The sequence below is a fragment of the Staurois parvus genome, unplaced genomic scaffold (assembly GCF_062004578.1).
Source record: "Staurois parvus isolate SC_StPar_1 unplaced genomic scaffold, SC_StPar_1.0 ptg000414l, whole genome shotgun sequence".
NCBI lineage: Eukaryota > Metazoa > Chordata > Amphibia > Anura > Ranidae > Staurois > Staurois parvus.
In genome coordinates this window covers 4,959,405-4,970,210 of record NW_028318210.1, presented here as the reverse complement: position 1 = coordinate 4,970,210, position 10,806 = coordinate 4,959,405, and the positions used below count along the sequence as shown (strand labels likewise).

Sequence of the window (10,806 nt, the reverse complement as noted above, 5' to 3'; positions counted from 1 at the left end):
AATGGAACACAATCTGGATCCATGCTAGCCGAATTATTGAACACATTTGAGAATTGAATTCATTTCCCAATGGGCCGGAACTATCGCATCATCTGACGCCATCTGAATGAAACAAATACGCTCATCTCGGGATCGCCTTTCCTCAGATTCAGTGCCATGCGTTACTATGTCCATTGGGAGATACACATACAGCTGTCTCTAAAAATGAAATTTTTCTACCAGAAAAGTGAATTGTATTCTATACGTATGCAGTGAATTGTATTCTATACGTAGTCAGTGAATTGTATCCTATACGTAGTCAGTGAATTGTATCCTATACGTATGCACTGAATTGTATTCTACACGTATTCAGAGAATTGTAGTCTACACGTATTCAGAGAATTGTAGTCTACACGTATTCAGAGAATTGTATTCTATACGTAGGCAGTGAATTGTATCTTATACGTAGGCAGTGAATTGTATCTTATACGTAGGCAGTGAATTGTATCTTATACGTATGCAGTGAATTGTATCTTATACGTAGGCAGTGAATTGTATCTTATACGTAGGCAGTGAATTGTATCTTATACGTAGGCAGTGAATTGTATCTTATACGTAGGCAGTGAATTGTATCTTATACGTAGGCAGTGAATTGTATCTTATACGTATGCAGTGAATTGTATTCTATACGTAGTCAGTGAATTGTATCTTATACGTAGGCAGTGAATTGTATTCTATACGTAGTCAGTGAATTGTATTCTATACGTATGCAGTGAAGTGTATTCTATACGTATGCAGTGAAGTGTATTCTATACGTATGCAGTGAAGTGTATTCTATACGTATGCAGTGAATTGTATTCTATACGTAGTGAATTGTATCTTATACGTATGCAGTGAATTGTATTCTATACGTAGGCAGTGAATTGTATCTTATACGTATGCAGTGAATTGTATTCTATACGTAGTCAGTGAATTGTATCTTATACGTAGGCAGTGAATTGTATTCTATACGTAAGCAGTGAAGTGTATTCTATACGTAGGCAGTGAATTGTATTCTATACGTAAGCAGTGAAGTGTATTCTATACGTATGCAGTGAATTGTATTCTATACGTATGCAGTGAATTGTATCTTATACGTATGTAGTGAATTGTATCTTATACGTAGGCAGTGAATTGTATTCTATACGTAGTCAGTGAATTGTATTCTATACGTATGCAGTGAATTGTATTCTATACGTAGTCAGTGAATTGTATTCTATACGTAGGCAGTGAATTCTATTTTATACGTAGGCAGTGAATTGTATCTTATACGTAGTCAGTGAATTGTATTCTATACGTATGCAGTGAATTGTATTCTATACGTATGCAGTGAAGTGTATTCTATACGTATGCAGTGAATTGTATTCTATACGTAGTGAATTGTATCTTATACGTAGGCAGTGAATTGTATTCTATACGTATGCAGTGAATTGTATTCTATACGTAGTCAGTGAATTGTATTCTATACGTAGGCAGTGAATTCTATCTTATACGTATGCAGTGAATTGTATTCTATACGTAGTCAGTGAATTGTATTCTATACGTAGGCAGTGAATTGTATTCTATACGTAGGCAGTGAATTGTATTCTATACGTAGTCAGTGAATTGTATTCTATACGTAGGCAGTGAATTGTATTCTATACGTAGTCAGTGAATTGTATTCTATACGTAGGCAGTGAAGTGTATTCTATACGTATGCAGTGAATTGTATTCTATACGTAGTCAGTGAATTGTATTCTATACGTATGCAGTGAATTGTATTCTATACGTAGGCAGTGAAGTGTATTCTATACGTAGGCAGTGAATTGTATTCTATACGTAGTCAGTGAATTGTATTCTATACGTAGGCAGTGAAGTGTATTCTATACGTATGCAGTGAATTGTATTCTATACGTATGCAGTGTCCTGGCTTCAAGGGCAATGCTAGGTATGGGGCCAGCCTGGCACACCGACCTCTCAGCTCCCCCCCCCTGTGGAGCTCCCTATCCAGTGACGGACTCATCTTCCCGCTATAGCCGGAACTAAGGTGGAAGGAGGTGAATATTTCTGACTGAACCTCATACTACGGTTACTTTCCACACACACGCGGCATTGCCCAGCGAGGAATCCGCCTGACGTCACTCGGTTTCTTGTACTGAGTATTGCGAAAGAGGGAATCTGGTCCGCCTGACCCAACAGCTCCACAAGTCAGAGGACTCGTTCCCCGCCCTCCTGCGGGTGTATCATAAACCACGGCGCAACCAAACCTAACCCAGCACAGCGGAAATGCCCTCCTCTTCGAACTTTTGACAGCCCTTAGCTACCACCAATCACCGCACGCTTAGCTTGTACTGTAAGCCAATCGTAGCGCGGTACAACAAGACGGACCAATGATCGAGCTAGGTAGGCGGGAGTCAGCGCGCATAGGTACGGTTACTCGGGGAGGCGGTAGGTAGAGAAGAGGCGTGAGGTAGGTGGGACGTGTTGCAAAACAAGCGGGGCGGTCAGCCAATGGGAAGCGGTTGCTGTTTTTGGGCGGTACTTTCGTTGGGTGGTGACTCGGCGGTTGTAAGCAGCGGTAGCTGTCGGGTTAGGTTGTGCCCAGGCAGGTAAGCGAGACCTGGGAAGTGGAGCTGCAGGCTGGGGTTGGGAGGAAGGAGCCGCTGCCGCCGCCCTTCAGGTGAGTGTGAGCTCTTCGCCCGGCCTGTGCAGTTTGTTGGGGAACGTTCCGTCCACATAGAGGAGGCTGTGACTGGCGGGGGGCTCTCTGGGGGAAGCAGCGCACTTCTTCAGGACGAGTCCCGGGGGAATGTGTCACGTGAGTCGGCTCCTCCCTCCCTACTGGGTGTATCAGTGATGGTGAGCAGCACTGGAGGAGCACACTGCCCTTTCCCCAGGAACTGGCCGGACTGTGTGCAGATTGTCAGTGCCTGTCCTCTGTAGGAGGGCACACTCCCCATGTACTGGGACTGTTCTGAATATTAATGGCCCACTGCACTGTCCTCACACCCCACATAGGGAGCGCTATTGTCCACAAAGTGACAGTTATTTTCAGTTGAGCGTGGAGAGACCTGCTGATTGGTCACATGACTACATGGAGGAGCCTCAGGCTCAGTTCACACCTGAGCGATGTGCCGGCATCTTCTAGAAGCCTATTGACATCCAACACGAGGGTCCCCATTGTATTGCATGGTGGCCGTCCACTCCGGCGTCACACGAGCCTCCCGTGGGTTATCGGTCACAGGAACTGCAGTGGGTGTGCTGGGAAAACCCGTAACGCATGCCTGTGCGTGATTATTTGGGGGGTTTTTTGGTTCGTTTTGATATCTAGCTTTCCATTGGCTAAAACAAAAACGCTCCGATGTGAAAAACCTGAGACATAAAAACATTTGAAGGAATCCGATGTGAGCCTGGACTTACAGCGGAACTGTAGTTAGAAAATTAAAGTAGAACTAGAGACAAAACTTCATTTCTTTCTTCATTTTGGATAGAGCAAGGGAGGGTTATAACCCCCTGTCATATTTTGTTTTGTTTTTTTGCAGTCTGTCCGATTGTGGAGATTTCACTTCCTGTCCCATACAGGAAGTGAGAGGAAATCCCTGCACATTAAAGTGTTACTAAACCCACAACAGTAAAATCAGTCTGTATATGCAGCAAAGCATGCTTTTTATACTCACTGTGGAACCTAAAGGGTTAATCCTCTGGATTGTGTAAAAAGGATGTTTGATCCTGTCCTCTCTGATCCTCTTCTTCCGCTGCCCCCAATCCATCTGTCATACTACAGAGCAGCAGTGGCAAGACTGCACATGCTCGTGTTTTTTTTTTTTTTGCATGTGATCAGCACAGGGCCAATTGGTCCGGTCCAGACAGAGGGTCAGGGTTTCTGCATCTTCCTAGAGCAAATTGAAAACTCCTCCTACAAGCTTTAACCAGTGCTTGATCAGACACTGATAGCAGTCACAAGTCTGCTATATACTGCTGATGAGAAAAGGTATTTAGCAGTTTATATTTACTAAAATAATTGCACTTCCATGTTCTGTGTAATGTGGGAGAGCAGATATAGTGAATGCAGGGTGCTGGGTTTAGTAACACTTTAAGGGAATTAAGTGGGGACCCCCAGGTCAACAAAACTAGTGTCTCCATTGAAAGATTTCCCATCTATTACTTTTCTGAGGACAAACCAAAATTTGAGATTTTCCTTTGCTTTCGCTTTCAATGATAATGGTAAATAGACCAAATAGAGTGAATCTCCCTAATAGGGACACAGACAGCAATAAAATTTGACAGAGGTTCTAGACCCTCTCCACTCCATCCAAAACGAAAAAACATGTTTTGCCTTTAGTTCTACTTTGTCCTGCTTGGTCACTTCATGCTGGCCCCTTTTGCAGGCATAGCTATATAACTGCCTATAGTGTATAGAATCCACTTATAACACTGCCTGACTCTGCTTTGCACATGCTCAGTTGTTCCCTAATAGGTACTTTTCTGAAATCGTAGCAGCCAATCTGCTGACAGCCTAAAGATTTACTGCTGCTCAGGGCTTCAGCAAAATGGCAGCCTCTAGCAAGAAGAGCTGGAGGCAATTTAAAGCATACACTGATTTGGTAGCATAATTATGTGTAATGTATGCTCCTTGCCAAAGAACACTTTTTTCATCAAGTTGTTATGGGTAAAATTCAGCTTTTAAAGTGGAACCCCAATCTAGACCTAACTAAGCCTAAAACTGCCCCCACCCCCTTCTAACACCCCTGTAGAAGGAAGATGCTTATACATATTTAGTCTCAGAGATCTCCAGTCTGTTCACATGATTGGTTCCAGCAGAGGATTGACAGCTGACAAATGCCCCATGGTAAGTCTGTGGGTGACGTGACCACCCAACCTCTGCAGCTGTTGTCGGCGATCTCTCCTCTCCCCTGAAGGCGGCTGCTGGGAGCCAATTACGTGACCAGAGCATCCTGAGAATAGGTCAGTAGAATCAACTTCTTTCTACAGGGGAGTTGGATAGGAGTTAAACGGGGGGGGGGGGGGGGGGCAGGGAGAAGATCTAAGCTTAGTTAGATCTAGCCAGGAATTCCACTTTAAACCCCGGTTCAAATGTATGGGTTTTTTGGAGCACAGATCGGATGACGGGTGGAATAAACGGTTTCCATGGAGGTTGTTCATACAGTTAGGTCCATATATATTTGGACACAGGAACAATTTTAGTTTTTTTCAGATATTTGCTAAAACATCTTCAAGCTATAGTTATATAATGAATATGGGCTGAAAGTGCACACTCTCAGGTTTAATCTGAGGGTATGTACATCCAATTGGAGGAAGGGTTTAGGGATTACAGTTCTTAAGAGTAGCCATCCCCCCCTTTTTCAAGGGACCAAAAGTAATTGGACAGTTGAATCAAAAGGTGTTTCATGGCCAGGTGTGGGCTACTCCTTCATTATTTCTTCATCAATTAAGCAGGTAAAAGGTCTGGAGTTGATTCTAAGTGTGGTATTTGCATTTGGAATCTATTGCTGTGAACCTACATTATGCGTTCAAAGGAGCTGTCATGCAAGTGAAACAGACCATTGTAAGGATTCAAAAATGAAACCAATCCATAACAGCAACATTAGGAGTGGCCAACCTCTGAGGAAGAGGTTGTGTCCTCGAAACGCGTTAGCCAGTTGGTCATCCAGGGTTCCATCTTATGGACCCAGATGTTGTTTGGATCATACATCTTGTTCAGTTTGACATGGTTGTGTTTTTATGTCTATTGTGAGTATGATACTTACTTTATTTCTTCAATAAATATTTTAAATGATAATGTACTAGGTCGGTGTGCCCTTGTTTTTGTTTCTCCATATGTACAGTTGTTAGGTGGGGGTAGGATAGACCTCTCTGAAGAGATGCGTTTACAGGGATCGTCTAAAAGTGGACAGAGATGGAGATAGTCAGACACATTGGGGAAGGAAGTTCCAGAGGATGGAAGCGGCTCTTGAGAAATCCTGGAGGCGAGCATAGGAGGAGGTGACAAGGGGGCTAGAGAGCAATGAGGTCTTGCGAGGAATTAAGAACGATTTGATTGGTATTTTGAAACCAGGTTAGTGATGTAGCTGGGGGCTGAGTTGTGGATGGCTTTGTTGTAAGTATCTTGAATTGTATTAATTGCGTGAATGGGAGCCAGTGGAGGGACTGGCAAAAAGGGGTGACCGGTTGGTAAGGTGGATGAGTCTGGCAGCTGCAGTCATGATGGACTAGAGGGGTATAGCCTATGCAAAGATAAGATGTTATTAAACAAAAAATGTATTTAACCACTTCAATACCGGGCACTTCTACCCCTTTCCTGCCCAGGCCAATTGTCAGCTTTCCGCGCTCTCACCCTTTGACAATTGCACAGTCATGCAGTACTCTACCAAAACTAAATTTTTATGATTTTGCTCACACAACTAGAGCTTTGTTTTGGTGGTATTTAATCACCAGTGGGGTTTTTATTCTTTGCTAAATTAACAAAAAAACACAAAGTTTGCACCCCCCCCACGATTTTGCTTGTTTCTGTTCTAAAAGTTTGCAAATAAATAATTCTTCATAAATTTAGGCCAAGATGTATTCTGCTACATTTTTTTGGTGAAATTAACCCAAATCGGTATTTATTTAGTCTGTAGGAAAGTTATAGAGTTCACAAACTATGGGATATATCTGAAAATTGATCAATCCAGAAGTACTAACGGTCAATCTTATTTCTTGAGGCCCAAAAATGTCAGAACAGTACAGATATCCCCCAAATGACACCCTTTTGCAAAGTAGACAGTCTGAGATATTTTGACAAAACAAAAAAAAAACATACGTCATACATCAACATTATATAGCTGGTGTGGCGGTGATCAGAGACACTGACTGGTGACAGTACAAAAACAATTTTTAAAAATGTTTTTCATTTTGTTTTAAATTTTATTTTCTTTTTTTTATATTACACTATGACCAAATTAGTATAATGTTACCATAGTAACATTGTACTAGTTTGGGGAAGTGGTCAGTATTTATTTATTTTTTTTTCTTTTTACACCGTATGATTGCTTATAGCAAATAATTTCTTTGCTATAAGCAAGCATTTAACTGAAATCGATTCATTTGGGATTTTTTTGTTGTGATTAGCTGTGATCCGCATCTAAGCACATGACATAGTTGGGCTGTGATTGGCCCAGTCTGTGCATGTGATCACTGTGACCAATCACAGCTAGTGACACAATTGTTTACAATGGATGGCATGAGAGGAAGCCATCCATTGTTTACAACCTTCATGTCACCTGCTGTGATTGGTCACATGGTACTGACAACGGGCTAGTACACAGATCTGTCATCGGCATAGATGAAACAGTGCTCAACAGTGACTTGATAAACAGTGTCCTTCCGAATGTCCAAGTGAACCTTTAAAAAAAAAAACAAACTTTCTATTCATAATATGTGTGCATATTCTTCTTAAAGAGCTCTATGCTCAAAAAGCTTGATAAAGTGGACAGTGCTCTTTAAAAAGTGCTCTTGAAAGGTGCTCTTCTTATAGTGACCCCGTAGTGACAACGCTCAAAAGATTTGATGGACCCCTGCTTTTGCAATACTCAGACTGCGCTTTATCTGGTGGTGGATATTTCTTTCCTTTTGCCTTCCTAACGCTTATCGATCCTTCCTTCCAGCCATATTCTTAACATTGGGTGTCCTATACACTCATGGGAACCAAAAGGAGAGAGGATGCCCTCATAGTGTAATACTTGCTGAAAGTATCCTGGAGATTCGCACTCTGCATTACAATCTACCAATCACTAAACTTGACATTACAAACTACTGACCAGTGAACTTTGTATTACAATTTACTAACCACTGGGAGCAGTTCAATGAGGTCAGTGTTATTGCAGAAGAGACCAGCAGGATTATTCTGCAATAAAGCATTGTCTGCTCAGTTGTAGTCAAGTTTAGTTCTGCTTTAATAACTTTGTGTTAAAGTAGAACTAAAGGCAAAACCATAGTTTTTCTTTTTGGATAGAGTACGGGAGCGTTGTAACCCCGTCACTTCTGGTCTCCTAGCCAAAACAGAGGAAATCCCCCCAAAGTGAGGGGATCTGTGGTTGTCACCAGAACTAATGTCCCTATTGGAATATTTCTCCTTTATTCCTCTTCTAGTGACATCTGAAAATTTGGGATCTTCTTTCATTCTTGATAACTGTAAACAGGACAAAACGAGAGGGCGAATCTTTGTAACACATACAGCAATGAAAACCTTAGAGTTGTTCTAATCCTTCTCCATTCTGTCCTTAATTTTAATAAAAATAAATAAAAGTTTTGCGTTGGGTTATACTTTAGCTCTGTGAATTGAGCCCATTGTCCCTTGTTGTACGCGGCTCTAGCTGGTTTTGGAGGCTGTGATGAAGCTGGGCACAGGTTGCTGTCACCTTGGTGCTTGAGGTATGACTGCCTGCTCCTGTCTTCCTGGAGTAATGTATTGTGTTTTTTTTTTTTTTTAACTAGTGTTGTGTAATCCATGGACAGGTGATAGGAATATTATTTTTTTAGGTGGGGCATGGGGTTTTCCCAGTTTTGCCACACTTGTAAATTGTTTATGTTGGGAAATGCTGTTTTTGTGATCTCAGAGCAGTGCAATGTTGCGGTGCTGTGGGGTGTTAGCCATATTGAATTCTGCATTTATCTGTACAGAAAGCTCTGTGTTGGCTCACATGGTACACAAAGGATGAGTGGAATATGTTTCCTCCTAATACAATGCATCTCTTGTAGTTCTTAAAATTACACAGCAGAGAAAGTAGTTTTCAAATTCATGTAACCTGAAGTAGTAAAGTCTACTCATTATGGTTTCATCTTTGCTTGAGGCTGCATTCACACCTGAGCATTCCAAGAATGTGGCAGAATTGCGCATTTCTGCCTGCGTTTTCCGCAACCCACTTGCAGTGACATTATGTCTTAGTAGCACCCCAAATGTGGGTAGCAGTTCCACATTAAAATGCACAAAAAAGTGGAATGCAGAACACGCATGGCTCAATGGCATAAAAAAAGGTACAAGGTACATTAGCTACTTTTTTTAGTTTTTTTTTTTTTTTTTTTTTTTTTTTTCCTTGTGAAGGGGGTGCCCATGCTAATGAATGTGATGCCCTATGCTGCGACACGTGAAACGCAAGGAAAAATACATTGCATCTCTCAGTAGTTAAAGCTTGATGTTTTATGTGCTGTGCACACTCTGCTGATGCCTAACCTGCAGCCCTGTGATACTTGCTCTTTGGACCCCAGCAGTTGGTGCTGGGAGCACTGATTTGTAATGGATGTGATCTCTAGCAGCTTCTTGTAATGTTTCCCCAATCTGAGTCTTGCCGATTGTTTCCAACCCCAGGCCACGCTTGTAACGTCCTCAGTCAGGGTTTTGCACTGGAGATTGGGGGGGATGGTAAAAAAAGGCATTTGAGCTGCAGATTTACAACCCCTTTTCCCTTTTAAGAGGAAAAGGCAGGTGGATGTGGTTGTAAATATGCCGTAGCAAAAATTATACTGTAACACATTTGATGTCCAGTACGGCTGCTAACCACAACTCATTCAAGCAAATGGGGCTGTGACCCTACTGCATGCAATGCGTGCGGCTGCAGGATGGGGGTGTGGGATTTGCAGGGTTTAACGGGCAGTGGGGAGGCGATACTATGAAGTTGATTTAATAAGGACTGAGCTCTTTGCATGTCCTAGTGAGCTTAGTGAATGAGGGGAACCTCTGCTGACTTCCATCAAATCATGTTCAAGCAAAATGCTGTTTTGTTATTTTCCTTGCATGTGATTGGATAGTCTTTGTTCAGTGAAGCTTTATCTCATTTACTAAGCTCTGGAGCAACTGCACTCACAAGGCGTACAGTCTGTAAGCCTTTACTAAATCCACCCGATTGCCTCCTCACGCCCTTCAAATGCCTCTAAAAAGTGATGTGCTGTGAATGCATTTCAGAGGAGTAGAAAGTTCTGCTTCCAGTATAAATTTGACCTGATTGTTTCCTCTAGTAAAGTCTGTCACTTCTGGCTGTCATCCATAGCATTATGTATACTGAATATTGCATGTGTCCCCTTAGTGACGTCAGGAGCCAAAGTTTGAATTGACACTAAACTCTGGTTTTAAAAAAAAAAAAAAAAAAAAATGCTATTCCAGTGTGTATACTTAAAGCGGAGCTCCACCCAAAAGGGGAATTTCCTCTTCAATGCTTTGCCCCAAAGGGGGGGGGGGGCGCAGGTACCCAAATTTGACAGGTTCCCACTTCTGCTGCGGTTGCCAAGGCGATCGGAAGCGGAAGTTGTCCTCCCATGCCCCCATCCCTCCCCGTAGTCTTTTGGGACACGTGACAGGTCCCAGAAGACTACGAGGCCATTTACAAAGCGCAGCACTTCTCGCGCATACGCAGTCACAGCCGGGTACCCATACTAAAGGTGCCGGCTCCAGGGAGAGAAGACGGCCGGTGAAACCAGCTGTGGTGAGGACACCACTGGACTGAGGGACAGGTAAGTGGCTGTATTTTAAAGGTCAGCAGCTACAGTTTTTGTAGCTGCTGACCTTTATTTTTTTATTTTTTCAGCTGGAACTCCGCTTTAACTCAGTACCTTCTGTTGCACTCAGCCTCCTCCCAAATCTACAAATTCCGCTTTTACTTTTTCCTTTGATCTAACTTCATGTTAGAGGGTGGCTTCGTTAATTCCCCATGGTCCCACTGTATGTAGGAATGTAGCCACCCTCTCTTGCTCACTCCCAAGTAGTTGGACTAGGGATATGGGACGAAGTGTAGAGCAGTGCACATGACCGCAAGTAAC

At 42.5% G+C, this 10,806-nt stretch overlaps 1 protein-coding gene across 3 annotated transcripts in view; it reads left to right on the top strand.

Moving 5' to 3' along the window:
• The first annotated feature begins 2,540 nt into the window (after positions 1-2,540).
• The window catches only part of NUMB (NUMB endocytic adaptor protein), a 162,386-nt gene continuing 154,120 nt past the window's right edge, over positions 2,541-10,806 (top strand). For all 3 annotated transcript variants that reach the window (XM_089686876.1, XM_089686877.1, XM_089686875.1), the window contains exon 1: positions 2,541-2,677. The gene's annotated coding sequence lies outside the window, so the exon portion shown is untranslated. The remainder of the gene's footprint in view (positions 2,678-10,806) is intronic.